We start from the raw sequence: 17,849 nt of genomic DNA on the forward strand, positions 1-17,849 counted from the left end.
AATCGTTGAGAATGAGGGGAGGGAATAACAAACCAAAAAAAAACCCCACCCCTCCCCCGCAAGCCCTCCCTTTTATAGGGAACCTGACGTTAATGTTACAGAATACACCTGTGGGCCAGCCTGGGGCAGCTGCCCTGGCTTTCACTGCTAATGGCCTTGATCACCGTACCATGGCTGGCCACAAACTGAAACCGAATGTAACAGAAAAGTGATTCTATAAATTTTATCTCCACAAAACCAGGACAACTGTCAACACAGGAAAATTCTAAATTGTTTAAGCAAAGTAGGTATTTGCTACAGTTGCACTTCATCACCGTCCCATTTTTTCCAATAAGTGAACAAATGCAACCAACTTTCAAGAGCCATACAGAAGGAGGAAGCACAGATTCTGCCCTGTATGCTAACAAGTAGGTGAAGGAGTTGCTACCACTTTGAAAACTACATAGGCTCTGCTGTGTCAATTTTGAAATGGGGAAGAAAAACAGCCCTTATTGTTTCAATATTTAGGTCCACATTTTCTCATTTGCAAAGCAGATCCATTGCTTTGAGAGACTGACTAGAATTACCTGGAACAGACATTATTTTAGCACAGGATCTGTTTGTTAGATGATAAAACTCTCACTATGTCTTGATTAATAATAGTATATGATTTCACCAACACATTTCTGTCTCAAGGGGCCCAGTTCTATTTTATTTTCCAGCAACACATTCCTACCTAATTCCTATCTCTGACTTAGAGATGAGCAGCATACAATTTCTTCAATGTCTGCTTATTACATGAGGAAGTTAACAAATCTCTTCTCCATACTTACAAGCAGTTTGCAAAGATGTGACAGTTCAGCCATCTACTGACCCTGAACAAGGAGGAAAACACAAAAGGATCAATAAATGTGAGAAAGACCTTTGGTATGAGGGAACCCAGACAAACAGATGCAACTTAATTCCCTATTGATTTGAAAAGAATGCTGTTCGACTGCTGCTCATACTGCTAATCCACAAATTATTTGCTACTCTTTTTAGCCAAATGGCTAAGGGAGTGCCATCAGCAACTCCAGAACGTACCCTGAAACAAGAATCAGATGTTACAGCTCAATGTCCGAGGAAACAGCATCAATGATTAAGATAGCTGTAACACAGAAGGCATGGTAAGCAACAGTTGTATAAGTCGTTAATAATTTATTGTGGCTCTGTTTCAAATGCTGACATTTTCCATGACTTGGACTATGCCTGTTGTTATGAGATCCTTACATCACCTATCACACAAGCGTAACCTTGTTAACTTCGAAATAAAAACTACTAGACAATATACAACATAAAGTTATGCAAGGGAGGGAAGTACACAATGATTTTGTGGTCAGTTTCGAACTGGGCACCTGACTTTAATTTCTGACTTTGAAAACCTCTCTCCACATCATTTACCATCTCCCTCTAAGATCCAGCAGCAGCTCTCTCCTGTGCCTCATGCTTTTCTTTAGTCATCCAAAGCCCACAGAGCTGCACTGCAAGCTTGAAGACAGTATGCCAGCCCCATGTCCTGCTTCTGTCACCTATTTTTCATGTACCATTTCTCACTATTTAAAAGGCCCAGAGATTCCCTGTCACATATCACACTTGAGTTAGTACATCCATACATTATTTCTGAAGCACTATATTTGCACAGAGTAGCTGTTGAACCCTGCACATGATGTACTGCATTTCAAGAAGGGTGTACTATAACGGGAGAGAGTCTGCAAAAGTCCAAGAGGGTGCTCAATGATCTACAAAAGTCTGACTCCAAAGTATAAATTGAAAAACAGCTGCTTAACCTGGACAGGGAAATACTAAAGAGACAATGTTTAAACATCCAAAAGGTAGCTATAAAGAAAAACTTTTGTGTACATCCACTGCACAAAGGACACGGAACAATGGGGCTTAAATTACAACCTGAAAAACTTAGGGTACATAGCAATCTTTGCAACAGTAACAATAATTACAGGAAAATTTGAAGAATAAATTAAACAAGCATTTGTCAACAATGATACAGAAAGTTGATCATTCACCATTAGGATGAGGGAAACACTAGATTATCTTTAAATAATCTAGTGTTATTTACACTAGATTAGTAGTATTATTAAGATTTTAAGATTTATTAAGATTTTAAGTAGTAGTAGTATTATTAAGATCATATTACTAGATTAGTAGTATTATTAACACTAGATTATCTTTAAATAATCTAGTGTTAATAATCCAAAGGTTCTTCTTTCCCCATTGGTGCCCCTCTGTGTATTTATACCATTACCAAACACAAGCATTATTCCCAGCTGTGCACTTACAATTACATATGCATATGCACATGCCTACAAATGCAAATTTTTTTCTCTGTTACACACAGTTGAAGGAGATTACTCATAAGTAAGCCAATTTACATAAGCAGCATTCAAAAGTTAAACACCTCAGTTTCTTGCAAAACATTAGCCCAACAGATCACTGTAAGCAGTATGTCAACCCTTATTCTAAAATTATGTTCTCTTAAATCTTCTGAAAACCACTTCTAATATAAAGCCTAATTCACCTATTTTCTGACATTCCCCTTCTCTGTCATCAGGCACTTATTAGATAGTATAACAAGTGACTGGGGGCAAACACCATAACTAGCAAAATAGCTGACTTCTGTAGCAGTTGCACATTAGTCTGAATAAATGTTGCAGTTCAGTAGGTGTATAGGTAGATACACATTCATAAATGCACAAGAACTGAAAGGAGAAATCTGTAGCTGGTAGACCAAGGACTCTGCAATAGCATGCAACCCAGATCAACATGCATCTGTGGGGAAGGGAAGCACAGAAACATTCTGCTGGATTAAAAAAAAATACGCAGCAATGGTAGGAAATGGTACCTGGAATGTGTTACTTGCAATCCACTGAAACAATGTCTGCAACAGCAGTTAGAACATTGTCAAACCACCTTTTCTGTTCCACAGTGCCTTGAAACCAATCTGCGTCCCCTGTGTCCAGTTGCCATTAGCAAACAAAGGGATTAAGATCAGCAGAAGTGCATAGGGCACCAAAACTGAAACTTTTAAATATGTCACATACAAGATACTCATTCTCAGTACAGACTACAAGGTCATACAATTGTAAAATAACTCGTGAGAATCAGAATCCTGAAGTCTGCCTTGGGTTAAATTGTTTTTTAAATTGTGTTTTGTTTTTTTTTCCCCAAGGTTTTAGAAATGAAAGAATCTTGGTAAATTTATCCTCACACACTGCAGAAGCACACGCAGTGTTTCTCCTACTGTGACAGGAATATAAAAATACTCTATATGTTAGACAGTGACCGAGGTCACAGGAGAATCTTTACTTTTCCACTGATTAAAAGGAGTGGGCCAGGTGCTTTGTGCCTCCTATGCAGCCAGAGCGTGCAGTTGCCTGGTAACCTGCTTTGAGCCATTGTGACGGACAGAGTTTGTATGCCTTAAACAACTTGTTTGACAACTCTGGCTAGAGGAGGGTATGTGTACTACAGAGGCCTGCAAGTCTGGCAAGAGATAAGTGTCTTGGGAACAGAACAATACTCCTGATGTGCGTTAATCGTTGTGATTTACAAGTCTGGCTGGAGGAAGAGGTAAGTCCTGCGGAGGCCGGATGGTATCTTTTCCTTGGGGCCAGCCTACGTATGCAAAAACTTTGCAAGGCATCAGCCACCCTTGTGCAGAAGCGGAGTCATACAGCGGACACCACAACTAGGGGGGATCACGACCACCAGACACCCCTTGGGGGACCACCGACTCATTTCGAGAACAATCGCCTGCAAAGCGCAGGCGTCCCAATTAGCATGAGAAGCGAGCAGAGCGGGGGAGACAAGAGGCATGTTACCACCCTCTCCTATCTCGCATGCAAATGACCTCAAGTATTTAGACCTTCTCCCTTGGGATGCTGGTGCGCGCTCCCGCCCGCCACTTGAGGGCCGATCCTGCAAGCGACTTACCGGAGGAGTAACTCTGCAAGCAATTTATCAACTCTACAGAGAACTTGCATCGCTGGATCCAAGGGTGGTGATATCTCTTTTCCTCTCTCTCTCTTAGTCTCTATCCTCTCTCTCTTTTTCCTTTTCCTTTTCTCTCTTTTCTCAGTGCCTTTAGAAACCCAAGACACTTATCACCATGCCACTTTCCCTGTATTAATAAATTGTTCTTCATTTCATACCAGTTATTTGGTGTCGTTTCAGCTTAAGTTACTCCAAGGGATTCATGAACTAGTTGCGACCGGGTCATAACAGCCATGGCATATTAATCACACACATGCAGGAATACAAAACTGGCCGCTTAGGTTTATCAGCCAAAATAGTTTACAGCAACACAATAGTTTATAGCAATTCAGGAGGTTTAACACTGAATTTAGTGGAATTTAGGTATGTGCTTATACAGTTTGAACAAAACTTTTATAAATGAAAAGGAAAGGATACAATAAAGTTATTTATATGTGACTTTAGAGGATACAAAAGGCATAGTCTACAAACCAAATATCAATTATCAGCAATATTTACCTTTTCACAGGGCATCATGTAATGTCTCAGACTCTGCCAGCATAAACTGACACACCTTTATGATTTGAAAATTTTACAAGGGTTCTAATAGTGTGCCCCGAACTGAGGTGTTTCAGTGTTTGGGCTAGACTCATTCTCTTCAGTAAATATGTATCTTAATTCTAACACAGGATAAAACTGATCTACAAATTTCCTCTTGTGAAAATGAAACTGTTCCAATGATACTGTTCACTCATATTTAGGATATTAAATTGTGCAAATAAGAAGTAACTTCAGCCAATCCCTTCCACCCAGCTACAAACCATGACCATATACAGTCCTTGCATCAGACCACACAAGATACTGTTTCATTTCAGCCATATTATTAGCATAAGCTGTGCAAACCCATTCAAATGTTTTTCAGGCACAAAAGCAGAATCCAACAGCAATTAAACAACATGTTTAAAACACATAATACTTCCACCACTGATGATAGCACCATAACAAAAAAGAATGGGTCTTTATTGTCCTTAATGAACTTGAGGGGCTGCAAGAAACCAGTGAAGTCATGAGCATGGATTCTGTAACATCACTGTCAGTATAATTTCCAGATCAAAGATCCAGCCTCCTGTTAAGGTGATCAAATACAATTTTGATTTCAGATGACAAGTCACCATAACTCTACATTAGGTAGAGTAGAAAATCTTATCATCAGATTCTCAGCTAGTTTAAGTCAATTTATTCTGCTGAAGTCAATGAAACTAAACACATCACCATATGAATGAAATCTTGCAGTGTGCCTCAGACCTGGAAAAATATCTTGAAAAATGTCCACAATTTTTAATACAAATTCTCTGTATTTCCCATGATCTCTCGACACTGAGCAGTAGTAGGACCCTAACATTTATTTTCAGTATATTTACTTAACATTAATTTTTATTTTAATTTAAAAAGGGGCAACTGATAAGTAAGATTTTCAGAACTACTCACAAAAATTAATAAGCAAATATATTTGTTCCAAGATTTAAATTACTTGTGTAATTTAAAGTCTATTAATAAAGACTATTTAAAGACTATCAAAGCTCTATAAAATAAAATAGATACATTTACCTACTAATGTAGGAAACTATAGACAAACTTCAGGAGATGACCACAGGTGCGGAGGATAGGCTAAGGCAGAAAAATAAAAAAAACCCCATGAGTTCTATGTAAAAATGAGTGAGCAGCCCACAACATTGGCGGACAACAGACTTTTTATCCCCATTTCCTCCACCCATTTTTCTTTCTTTTTTTTTTTTTTTTAAATAAATAATTTTCCATTGTGAAACTTGTTGTCAGGGATGTAGTGGAGGCCAAAAGTTCAAAGGAGTTCAAGAGAGGATCAGCCGAATTCCAAGACATGTGCCAACACTACCACTATAGAAAGGATCTGCATCATGTTGAAATGCAAACAGCTATTTTGACAATGACACATATCATTCACTAAATTTGTCTTTTACCCTGTTGTATAGTTACTAATGTTGAAAAAAGTCACTGCCATGCAAGAAATGCAACTTACAGCACTTTGTGCTTTGAGAGAACCATGGCCTGTCAGGTCAGGACTGTCAAGTCTTACAACTTGCACATCTCAGCTGAACATCAAAAAGTTCTGAGGTGAACTGCTGACTGTATTCAATAGTCACAGCTGACATGGGAGCATATGATGTACTTATTTGCCTTTAACTGATGCTCCAAATATTTAAAAATAATTCTTAAAGCAGGTTACTAGCTTGATTACCCTTCATACAAAATCCTCCTCCAAATGTAGGTTTCTGTTCTTTTCAGATATAATGCATGAGCAGAAATCAAACCTGCATAACCACTGAAATCACTGCAAATTTTTCAATAACCTTTAGCAGCATCAGAAATTGTCCTCAAGTATCTTTCATAAAGCAAATGCTTCATTCTTCAAAACATTTTTTACCAAATGTTAGTAATGCTGCACCACAGACTCTCACTCCCAGTCGCACATGTTATTCCTGAGACTATTATGCAACTTAGTATTTTAAAAATTACCACCGTAACTGTGTACTTGATACAGGTTTTACCCTTTTTAAAGTCTGATGACAGGGAAAAGCTGCAAGCACTACAAAACCAGGCAGACTTGCTTGTTCTTGCCAAACAGAAAAAGATTAAGCATTATTAAAAAATAAGACTATTGCCTATCTTTATGAATACTCAAAGCTATAAACATGAACTGTATGATGGCTTGCTAGCATCAGTATTTGAATACAAGCATGCAAAATGTCCTTCAATTGAATTCCCAACTCAATTAATTGCTGGGCAACTCCGCAAGGATAAAACATCATTAAAAGCCAACAGGAAGACAGAAATCTCTTTCCATTTCGTATGGTAAAAAAATACAGTGAATCTTGAAAAAGGGAATAGATATTAGACAGGGAAAACCTATACAGTTATAGCACAAACAATAGAACATTTAGTGCTTTGTTTTTTTTATTCACTTCATCAGAATAGTTAGACAAACATGGAAACATTTGCAACAGCAATACTCAGGTCACTTTAAAATCTTAGTAACACTGAAATACTGCTCAGAAAAAACTAAGGATGTGCAGAAGGCACTTTAGGTCTTATTATTTACATACACACTCACACACACATATATATATATCTATACTTCACAACTCCAAACAGCTGTTTTAACTATGACTGTAATTAAACTGAAATAGGAGGCAGAAAGAGACAGTTAGCCATGTAGTAAAGATCAATGCAACTACTGCCATCTTAAAGAAAAAAAAAAAAAACACCCCAAAAAAATGAAAGGAACCATCACTGTGCATGTTATAAGCATGAAGAAGTTATTTTAACCTGATGACTACCCTGCTCTAAACTTTAAGCATTATTAACGTTTACCTATTTTTAAAGGCTAAGGTTATTATTTTAAAGGACCTACTTGTAGTGGCACCCTAAGTAGCATTCTGGAGACCACCAGTGTCCACAACTTCTACTGGACAGTGCAGTGTGATTAAGCACTAGATTTCTATGGGAGGAAAAACAAAAAAACCACCACCACTCACTTATTCAATTGAAAAGCTTATTACCTGCACTTCCAAAGCAACATAGAATCATAGAATAGTTTGGATTGGAAGGGACCTTGAAAGGTCATCTAGTCCAACTCCCCTGCAGTAAGCAGGGACATCTTCAACTAGATCAGGTTGCTCAGAGCCCTGTCCAACCTGACCTTGAATGTTTCCAGGGATGGGGCATCTACCACATCTCTGGGCAACCTCTTCCAGTGTTTCACCACCCTCATTGTAAAAAATTTCTTCCTTATACCTACATGCTACAGGGATATTGAATGCAAAGCAAACCAGACCTGTCTGGAATACTTTGTATTCTCAGCTGAAAGTTAAAAATCTTTCCTTTCATATTATAAAGGACTGACAGCATCTGGATGCACATAAACTGTCTTTAAAGTGATGTCTGCAGACCTCCGAGTCATGAATTAAAATGTCTTCCTAAAAGATAACAGTCTTAGAACTTCTGCTGGAGAGAGTGAAAAAACCAGCCAGAGAAGGAGGAAGTGAGGCAATACCAAGGTTTTTTTCCAGAGATAACAAAATCCTGAGAGAACAAGATGTTTGTGCTGTCAGAATAAAAATCACAAAAGAAACAAAATAGCTCACCCTTCCCTTTGAAGGGTTGCTTTTGAGTCAAGATCTACTCTTTTTCTCTCCCAAGCATGAAACCTCCTTTCAGTTTAAGACTGTTCTCAAAATACTGAGTGAAGGAGAAATTAAGTGCACACACTGGAACACGTACAGAATCTTATTCAAAAAAACCCCCAACACAACAGTACTACGCTGGCAGAAATCCTTTCAGTGTTCTGATGAAAAGACTCAACTTATTTCTATCAAATAAAGTGTTTGGGGCCAAAACCGACAAATGATGTTCCAATCAAATCTAAGGTTTTAAAAAAAAAAAAAAAAGAGAAGGAAAGGACAGAAATTAAAACCATTTAGAGAGACAATGCTATAGATTGTCACCACGCAACCTAAACATTACAATTGCAGATCACATATTCTGAACAAGTGAGTCAAAAGTAGCACACTCCCTGGGAGAGAGTCTCTTTCCCTTTTAATAGGCTAAAGCAAGAAGTTATCACTGTATTTTGAGCTAAGACCCAGCTAGCAGAAGGCAGCTTTTCTGTCAAATAAAGCAAGGCAAAAGCATCTAGTACAGCAACTTCCTTGCAGTCCTCTTGCTCCTGAGCCCCCTTCTTCAACCCTTCTTTCTTCTTCTCATCATAGAAAGGCAAAGCATGTCCCCGTTCCTTTGTGAGCCTACACTGTACCCTGCTTGTCTACAGTAACAGCAGGCACCTGTGATTCCTCTCCAAAGACATGTTACATCTAGAAATCAGTTGAGTAGTGTACTATGGAAGCATAAGCTGCAGTGGACATGATTTAGAATCAGTTATTTTTTCTCCATCATGACAAAATAAAAAGAGCTATTCCTTACTTTATAGAAATTCTTCTAAAGTAGTAGTTGCACCCAATATCTCTCAAGTTTTTATATCGCAGGAGAACAGATGCAGCCAAAAGATCTTTTACTTGAAAATGACTACTCCGCAGTACACAAACTGGCATGGGCAGCTCCCAACTTAATTTTAAGTGTACACAGCACCACTCAGTGGTGAGACCAGAGTCAGCGCTCTCGTGAATGAAGTTTTAGCACCAGCGTTTTTTTGCGGGATTTTTTTTAACCCCCTGAATATGAGCTACTCCTGGTCGCCTGTCTGCTGACACAGCCTGAAGACGCATTTAAACAAATGATCCAGCTTAGTATCTGCCTGTACCACAAAGAACAGCAACATAGGCTCATGACTTGTGTTTTAGGTACACTTGGGCCATAAACAAACGCAACCGATGTAAAAAACCTGAAGACTGACAGCAACTGGAACGTAACTATTATTTTTTCCATTCCATCAACCAGTTATAAAACTCTCTAGAACTTGTGCACTTACATAATAGAACACAATAACTAACGAAAAGAAAGCCTTTTATTCAGAACAGATCAGTGCGTCTTTACAAGAAAGTCATGACTGCAACTTACCAAGTCAGCATTATCATTAGCAACGCACCTTTCCTGAAGAGGAAATCCTTGTCTTTTATCAAATGTCAACTGCAAAAGTGTGGAAACAAAACAAACAACCCACCCACACCCATACCCAAAAAGCTCTATTTAGATAGAGGCCACAAAGATGATTAAGGGGGTGGAACATCTCCCTTATGAGGAGAGGCTGAGGGAGCTGGGTCCCTTTAGCTTGCAGAAGAGGAGACTGAGGGGTGACCTCATTAATGTTTATAAATATGTAAAGGGCAAGTGTCATGAGGATGGAGCCAGGCTCTTCTCAGTGACATCCCTTGACAGGACAAGGGGCAACGGGTGCAAGCTGGAACACAGGAGGTTCCACATAAGTATGAGGAAAAACTTCTTTACAGTGAGGGTAACTGAACAGTGGAACAGGCTGCCCAGAGAGGCTGTGGAGTCTCCTTCTCTGGAGACATTCAAAACCGCCTGGATGCGTTCCTGTGTGACATGATCTAGGCAATCCTGCTCCGGCAGGGGGATTGGACTAGATGATCTTTCGAGGTCCCTTCCAATCCCTAACATTCTGTGATTCTGTGATTCTGTGACATCCTGGAGCGATTCAAGCATCGCCATTACCCTGCAGTCCCCAGAAAGCTGCTATGACCCAGGCAGGGCCATGGGGACCCAGTCCCACCTGGACATTCCATCACCTCCAAACCCATCTCCCAACATAGGGCAGCGGCTGGGGCAGAAGAACGTTTTAACAACTGCAGTTTTCTGTCTCTTAGTGACCCAAACTCTCTTTCAGTGGAAAGAAATGTGATCCTCTATGCGGCATGTCAAAATATATTGGAACAGATGTCTGAAGTCACTGCATCATATGAAGAAATCCCACTTCTTGCCTACTGATGAGGAGGGGAAGCAGGTAGTTAACTCAGAGGCAGGTGTTTGCACAGCACCTGTCTAAATAAGGCTTCAGATCACCTCACTCTTTGGTGTAACTGCTCTTCCAAAGAAAAAACAATCATCTACTAATAGCAAATAAGTTCTTACGCTAACACAGCTGGCCTCAGCTGGGCTAACTCTTCCTCTCCCCCTCAGGAGGATGTTTCCTCCCCTTCCCACATGCTCCTCCCGCGTCTCCCTGAGACATTTCTCAATGATGCCAGTGTCCACCCACAGCAATGGCAGGGTGGTGTGCCCAGGCGGGGTCCAGGTGGGTGGCTGGACCCACTGCTCCCTCAATCCCATGGCTCACCGGGTCAAGGGTCCTCTCGCCCAGGCCCCCCTGCGCCCCAATCACCCCCAACCTCCTCCGTTCCACTTGCCGCCCATGCCCCCATCACCTCTGTGTTTTTCTCAGTTCACATCCAATGTCCCTGGTTGGTGCAGGGGGTCCAGGCATGCTGGGCGCCCCTGGAGGAAATCCCAGAGGGGTGGCAGGGCTGGAGCTGACACAGGCTGTCCCCTGTGCCTGCCCTGGCTGGTCCTCAGAGGGGCCATGCCATGGTGGGAGGAGGCAGTCAGGGCCCTGTGGGCACTGGGAGGGGGTGGCAAGGCCCCAGGGCCTGTGGGGATACACCCTCCCAGTGCATCCGCACACAAAGACCCTGACCTGGGCCTGCTGCACCTAACCAACGGGGCTCTGCCCTGGGACTCACCTCAGCCCACCAGCGATCATCGCTTGGTCTCCTGCTCTGAGCTCTCTCCTCACGAACTGGAGGGCTGACTCCTCGTCGTGCCGCAGCTTCCTTCAGCTCAGGCAAGCCCCAGGGTCAGAGCTGAGGCTGTGCAGCCTGTATCAGCCTTCAGCCCTGCGCATCGGACATGGCGATGGGCACAGCAGGGGTTTGGCATCTCACACAGCCTTTCTTTCTGCTTGCCGCCCAGCTATGCTGTCCCTGGCCCTGCTGGTGCATCACTAGTGGGGACCAGGGGAAAGAGCTTTCCTGGCCGGGACAATGGGAGGAGTAGGTGCACAGATGCTTTCTAGGTCAGTGCCGGGAGCCCCCAAGCAGGAATCAGCGTGTCCGAGTGTGCCTGATCCTCCCCTGCCCATCAGGAGACCCTGCTGCTCCTTGGGGGAAGCAGTGCCCAAGGAGAGGCCGTTGGCTGCCTGCTGCTGGCCCCTGGGAGGCCCTGGCGATGCACAGAAAGGCACTGGCAGGTCCCTGAGTGCATGAGAAAAAGCACAGCCATTCAGCAGTGTAAAACAGAAATGGTGTATTCCTACGCAAGTCAGGGTCTCCACAGAATCAGAGCTTTTCAGGAAAAAATAGCTCACAGAGGATTAGCAGACTGACCCAACCTCCTGCCAGCGCTGTTAAGCCTGCCTGGGTTCTGGAAGCGTCCACTGCCACCACCTGCATGGTGGACCGCGGAGCCCGGGCAGGGCTGTGGGTGCCCAACAGCCAGCAGTTCCGGGCTTCCTTCCCTCCTACTGCACAGCTGCTCTCAGGCCCCCCTTTGCATGCATTACACCAACCCAGGTGTCTGGAGAGGAGTTTTTCAGAGGTGTCCCCATCTCACCTCCGCTCCGCTCTGCCTCACTAACCAGGTGTCGAACAAAAGCCTCGGGAGCCGAGCAGAGCTTTGGCAGAGTCAAGGTACCCAACTGAAAAGCTGCCCCTCATAGCTTCCCTCTCCCCAGGCACAGTTCTCTGCCTGGGGCTTTCATTGTCCCTGTGGCACATGGGACAATGCCCTTGCGCAGCTCTGGGCACCCCTGACAGCGCTGGCCTGGGCGCCCTGCAGTGCCCTGGCTGTGCGAGACCCTGGATGCTTCCCCCTGCAGCTCTGCTCCCCCTGGGTGCCCAGCATTACTCCTTCTCCCCCCCCCCCCCCTCATCTGCCCCAGGTGTAAATCCCCCTCCTCAGCAGGGATGTGCAGCTGTTGCAGGGCACATTACAAGAGACCAGGAGGTGCACAGGCTGCAAAGAGCAGGGCTGCAGCCAAGGCGGTACAGCAAAGCCTTGGGAGAGGGCTGCCCTTGGAGCTTCAGCTCCAGACCTTTTTCCTGCAGTGGCCTTTCCCTGACCCACCAAAGCTCACCCACTGCCAAGTGCAGATTTCACAGCCACCAAGGAAAGACCCACAGTGTCAGACCCAGTGGTTTGCGCATGAGGCTTTACTGAACAGATGGAAGCATTGGTGTTAACACGCCTGGCTGGCTGGCACTGGCGCTCGTCATGCTGGAGGAGGCTCTCGCTGGACATCTCTCTCGGGAGCCTCTGTGCATGAGAGGGCTCTCCTGTCACTCTCCGACCTGGACTAGATCTGCTCCCCAGACTGAGGGGTTGAATACAAAGCTCTGTAACCTTGTATGCACAGAGAGGTGCAGAGCAACACTACAAGCCTAGTCAGGACACGTGGTGGGATTTGCTTCTGTCTGGAGAGAGCAGGCCCGTGGTCCCTGTAATGCAATCCCAGCTTGCTGCTCTCCACGCCATCAGGGCTTTCAGGAAAAGACCCTCTTTTGCCCAGGGGCTGCGGGGAGTCAAAGGAAGGAAGGGCACTGCCGGGTGGGGGCAAACACTGGGCACGTTTAGAGATCCTTACCTGAGGGACCTTCTCACTGCCGCCGCGGCAATGGTCTCTTCCCCTCTACCTTTTGAGGGAGGCTGGTCGCTGCTCCTTGCAAAGCCCGGTGTGTCCATGGGGGAAGGCTCCTCACCGCAACAAGGACAACAGTCTCATATCTCACCCAAGACCCTCCTGCCTTTTCCACTCTCCCAAGAGTCCCCACACCCATGGTCGCAATCAAGCCCACAGCCCCTCAGTGCCGGCTGTGCTTGGGGCTCTTCTTTTCCAAGCCTTCGAGGGTGCTACTTTGACCTTGCCTTCTGCTGGTACTTCTTGCGCAAGCGAAGTCCCAGAGCTTGCGTCCTTCCTCCTCCGTGCACCACGCAGGGCTGTGCCTGCAGGTGCCATGGCAATGCAGCAGCAGGCAGTGTTAGTCTCCCCAGAGGAGGGCTGGGGGGATTTTAGCTCTCCCTCTCCCTCCTTCCCCTTCTTTTCAGCCTCTCCATCAGCCCTAGTTTGCTCATAGTCCTCACAGGCCCAACTGCAGAGCTTTCTGCAATGACCCTCAAGGGTCGGTACTGGGACCAGTACTATTCAATATATTCATTAATGACTTGGATGAGGGAATAGAGTGCACTGTCAGCAAGTTCGCTGATGACACCAAACTGGGAGGAGTGGCTGACACACCAGAAGGCTGTGCTGCCATTCAGAGAGACCTGGGACAGGCTGGAGAGTTGGGCGGGGAGAAATTTAATGAAAGATAACAAGGGCAAGTGTAGAGTCCTGCATCTGGGCAAGAACAACTCCCATGTACCAGTATAAGTTGGGGACAGACCTGTTGGAAAGCAGCGTAGGTGAAAGGGTACGTGGGGGTCATAGTGGACAGCAGGATGACCATGAGCCAGCAATGGTGCCCTTGTGGCCAAGAAGGCACAATGGCATCCTGGGGTATATTAGAAGGGTGTGGTTAGTAGGTCAAGAGAGGTTCTCCTCCCCCTCTACTCTGCCCTGGTGATGGCCGCATCTGGAATATTGTGTCCAGTTCTGGGCCTCTCAGTTCAAGAAGGGACAGGGAACTGCTAGAGAGAGTCCAGCGCAGAGCCACGAAGATGATTAAGGGGGTAGAACATCTCCCTTATGAGGAGAGGCTGAGGGAGCTGGGTCCCTTTAGCTTGCAGAAGAGGAGACTGAGGGGTGACCTCATTAATGTTTATAAATATGTAAAAGGGCAAGTGTCATGAGGATGGAGCCAGGCTCTTCTCAGTGACATCCCTTGACAGGACAAGGGGCAATGGGTGCAAGCTGGAACACAGGAGGTTCCGCATAAATATGAGGAAAAACTTCTTTACAGTGAGGTGACCGAACACTGGAACAGGCTGCCCAGAGAGGTTGTGGAGTCTACCTTCTCTGGAGACATTCAAAACCCGCCTGGATGCGTTCCTGTGTGATATGGTCTAGGCAATCCTGCTCCGGCAGGGGGATTGGACTAGATGATCTGTTCGAGGTCCCTTCCAATCCCTAACATTCTGTGATTCTGTGATTCTGTGAAATGTTGATGACCTGAAAAACCGGGGAAGAGGGACACAGGAACTTGAAGAGCTGCTAAACAGGCTACAAAGGTCTGCAGCTTCCGAGGCCCTCAGGCAATACGTTGCTACTGAGCTGTCTAGCTGGTACAGCGCCTCTGCAGAGAACCTTGGGTCCTCCCTTCCTGTTCGAAAGTGGAAAGTGGGGTGCGGAGCAGACAGCTACGGTTTCTCTGATACAGAAAGGGAAAGAAAAGTCTTAGGCACTTGGCAGGAAAAAGAGCCATGACTGCAGGACAAGGTGGGGAGAAAGGCACCAGGCCATTGGAGCCGTGCCCACTCCTGGTGCTGTCTTGTCGTTAGAGAGAAATGCACCCCAAACACAGACCCAAGCTCTTGGTGCCCCCCAGGGTCCTACGACAGCTGCTCCAATGGCAGCAGTGACTGGACAGCAACAGGCATTGTGGTCACTTGGGTTTGGGAACGAACTGTCTTTCCCCCCTGGGTTTCCCCCGCTTTTCCCCCTTGCAAAGACGCTGTGAGAGCTGGGAAGAGCCCTGGCATTTGCCTGTACAAGGTCTAGTGCAGCAGAAAGAGGGAGCGGGAAGTTGAAATACCATGTAATGTACAAGACACTAGCACCATAAAACTGGAAGGAAATCTGTTGTTGAAGCAGGTCACAAAAGAGTGTGCTGTTACGGTGTATTGTCCCTCTGTGATTACTTAAAACAAACAGGTATGGCAGTGGGTCCTTTTTCACAGCAGGCTGGGTTTTGTCAAGCTGAAGCTGTCCTCAGCACTGCAGTGGGAGTCTGGTACTCCCACTTGGGTGACCGCTCAGTCACCTCGGGACAGCAGAGCACACCCCTCCCCGCTCGCTCAAGGGCAAGCGCTGCTTTCAGTCTGTCTGCTTACAAGGGACAGTCTATGTAACCATATTGGAGGTCGTGATCCCGCGCAATATCCTTCTGCAGAGAAGAAACACGGGTCTCTTACAAGACCACCGGATCCTTCTTCCTTGCTGGCTACTCGCTTTCTGACAACCACAAAAGTCCCAAGTCCAGGAATGCGGACAGCCTGAAACAGATGAGATGGTGGATCAGAAGCAGTCTTGGAGGGATGGACAGATGACTTGCCGGAGAATGGTGAGGGTGCTTAGTGCCCTGCCCCAGCCTGAGGTACAAAGAGCAAGACGGGCTCTTTGGCAACTTGAGAGAAGACAGTCAGAGTCTGTGCTTTTCCATCTCCCTCTCCATCACCCATGAAGAACCAGACAGTTCAGGAAAAGCTGACAAATATCCTTTGGCTCAATGAGATAAAAGGTGGAGGTGTTCCCACACTCGGAATAAACCCCTGAAGCCCCAGGCTTGCAAGTTTTGTCAGCAACTCTGACCATGGAGCCTCCAGAAGCCCCAGAAAAAGTCCAGCCTTTCTCTGACACTAGGTCTGGACGTTATTGGTACATCTGAATGGACAGAGGCAGGTGGTCCGTTGCAACATCTGTGCATTGCACCGTGTCGTGCTGGGGCGTCATTCCTGCTTTCAAAGGAGGGCAAGAACAACTGCACTCCGTGGCAAAGGGTTGTCAGGACTTCATCAACCTTCATCAGGATGGGAGGGGATTAGAAGGAGGTAAGTCCCACCTGGTGGAGAGCCACCTGGTGGCTGACGGTACCAATTGATGTACTGGCCCAAATATTCTCAAAGTCTGGAAAAACAAGGGAAAGACATGTCATGTTCTGATGGCAGCAATCTCAAAACCATTCAGCCCACTCCTGTCCAAGCACCAATGCCTTTCTAACACAAGCATTTCAGATGGTGTCTAGACCCTGGCAAGAACCTAAGGACACCCTCAGCCTGCTTCCAAGAGGGCTCCTTTCCTTTCAGGTGCAGCTCTCCAGGATGTGAAACCAGCACTGGATTGCCACACCAGCAAGGGCACGGTGCTGTGCTCCATGGAAGTCTCGGAGGCTCAGGGCAGGCCCTGGTGTCACCCCAGCAGGGGCCAGTTCCCCCATGTTGCATCTCCAAACACAACAACTCCGCAAGGCCCATGAGTACCTTCAGCTCTTCCACCAGGCAAGGAGCAGCCCTTAGGGGCCAGAAACGCCTGCTGTGGTGCCCCAGGAAGGCAGGGGCTGCATCAGGAAGAGAGCCAGGAGCCCTGGCTGCCAAATAAGACCCTCAGCCCTTAGGGATGGTCAGGCAGGTCCCTCCTTGCAGCCACCAGTCCTGAGCAGCCATCCCCACAGCCCTCAGGGCTTCCATGCCTATTTTCAGAGATGTCCCTGACCCAATAACGCTCCTCGCAATTGGGTCTGAAGGCCTCACCAGAACTCTTGAGTCTTCACAGTTGTGGAGACAAGTGAAGCTGCAAGAAGAGGTCTTTTTGCCAACTCAGTTCCACCCTTGCTGCAGGACAACTGCAGCAGGTGGCTGGCCGATGTCTTTCTTGCTTCCTGCAAAAAGCCTTCTCCTCCTCTCTGCTCTCCTCCTCCTACACCCTTCACCACCCTCAGTGCTGTTGTGCTGTCTCTCTCCGCCTTCTCCTCCTCACTGCAGAGCAGCTCCTCCGGAGCACAGCGGTGGCAAGAGCAGCCCCCAGCGCCTGGAGTCCCCTCGGCCTCTCCGGGCTGTGTATGGGGCTGATGCTGGTCACGAGGGGGAAAGGGGGGTTGTCCCACTGTGACCTCAGACCGCATCACAGAGGGGGCTGCATGCACCCGCCCTCCCTCCCGACCCGCCCAGGGCCCTGCCATGGGGGTTCTGCAGTGGGCAGGGTCTTCAGGGAGCTGCCCCCACCGCACTGTCTCCTGACCAGAAGGGCTTTCCCCCAGGCTGGGCCTCACCCCTGCCATGTCCCCACATGGGGACACCGGGCTGTAAGTGCTTATGGGCTCCTTTGGTGCCAGGCAGTGCCAGGGACAGGCTGCTGGACCAGACGGACCCTGGGTTTGATGTGTTATGGCAGCTCCTGCATACTTGGAGCTAAGCACTGCCGCTGTGATTCTTAAAGGCCCGTAGGGACTTCAGCTCGCTGTTTTGACAAAGGTACTAGCTTTAAGACGTCAGAATGTGCACTTGAGAAATGGACAAACAATATCACACAACCTTGAGGGCTCATTAAAAGGGCTCAGTACATTTCGAGTTAAGCACTTTGTATTTTCCACTGACAATGCAGCTTCAAATGCTGCTGTCTAAACTGA

The sequence above is a fragment of the Nyctibius grandis genome, chromosome 7 (assembly GCF_013368605.1).
Source record: "Nyctibius grandis isolate bNycGra1 chromosome 7, bNycGra1.pri, whole genome shotgun sequence".
Classification (NCBI taxonomy): domain Eukaryota; kingdom Metazoa; phylum Chordata; class Aves; order Nyctibiiformes; family Nyctibiidae; genus Nyctibius; species Nyctibius grandis.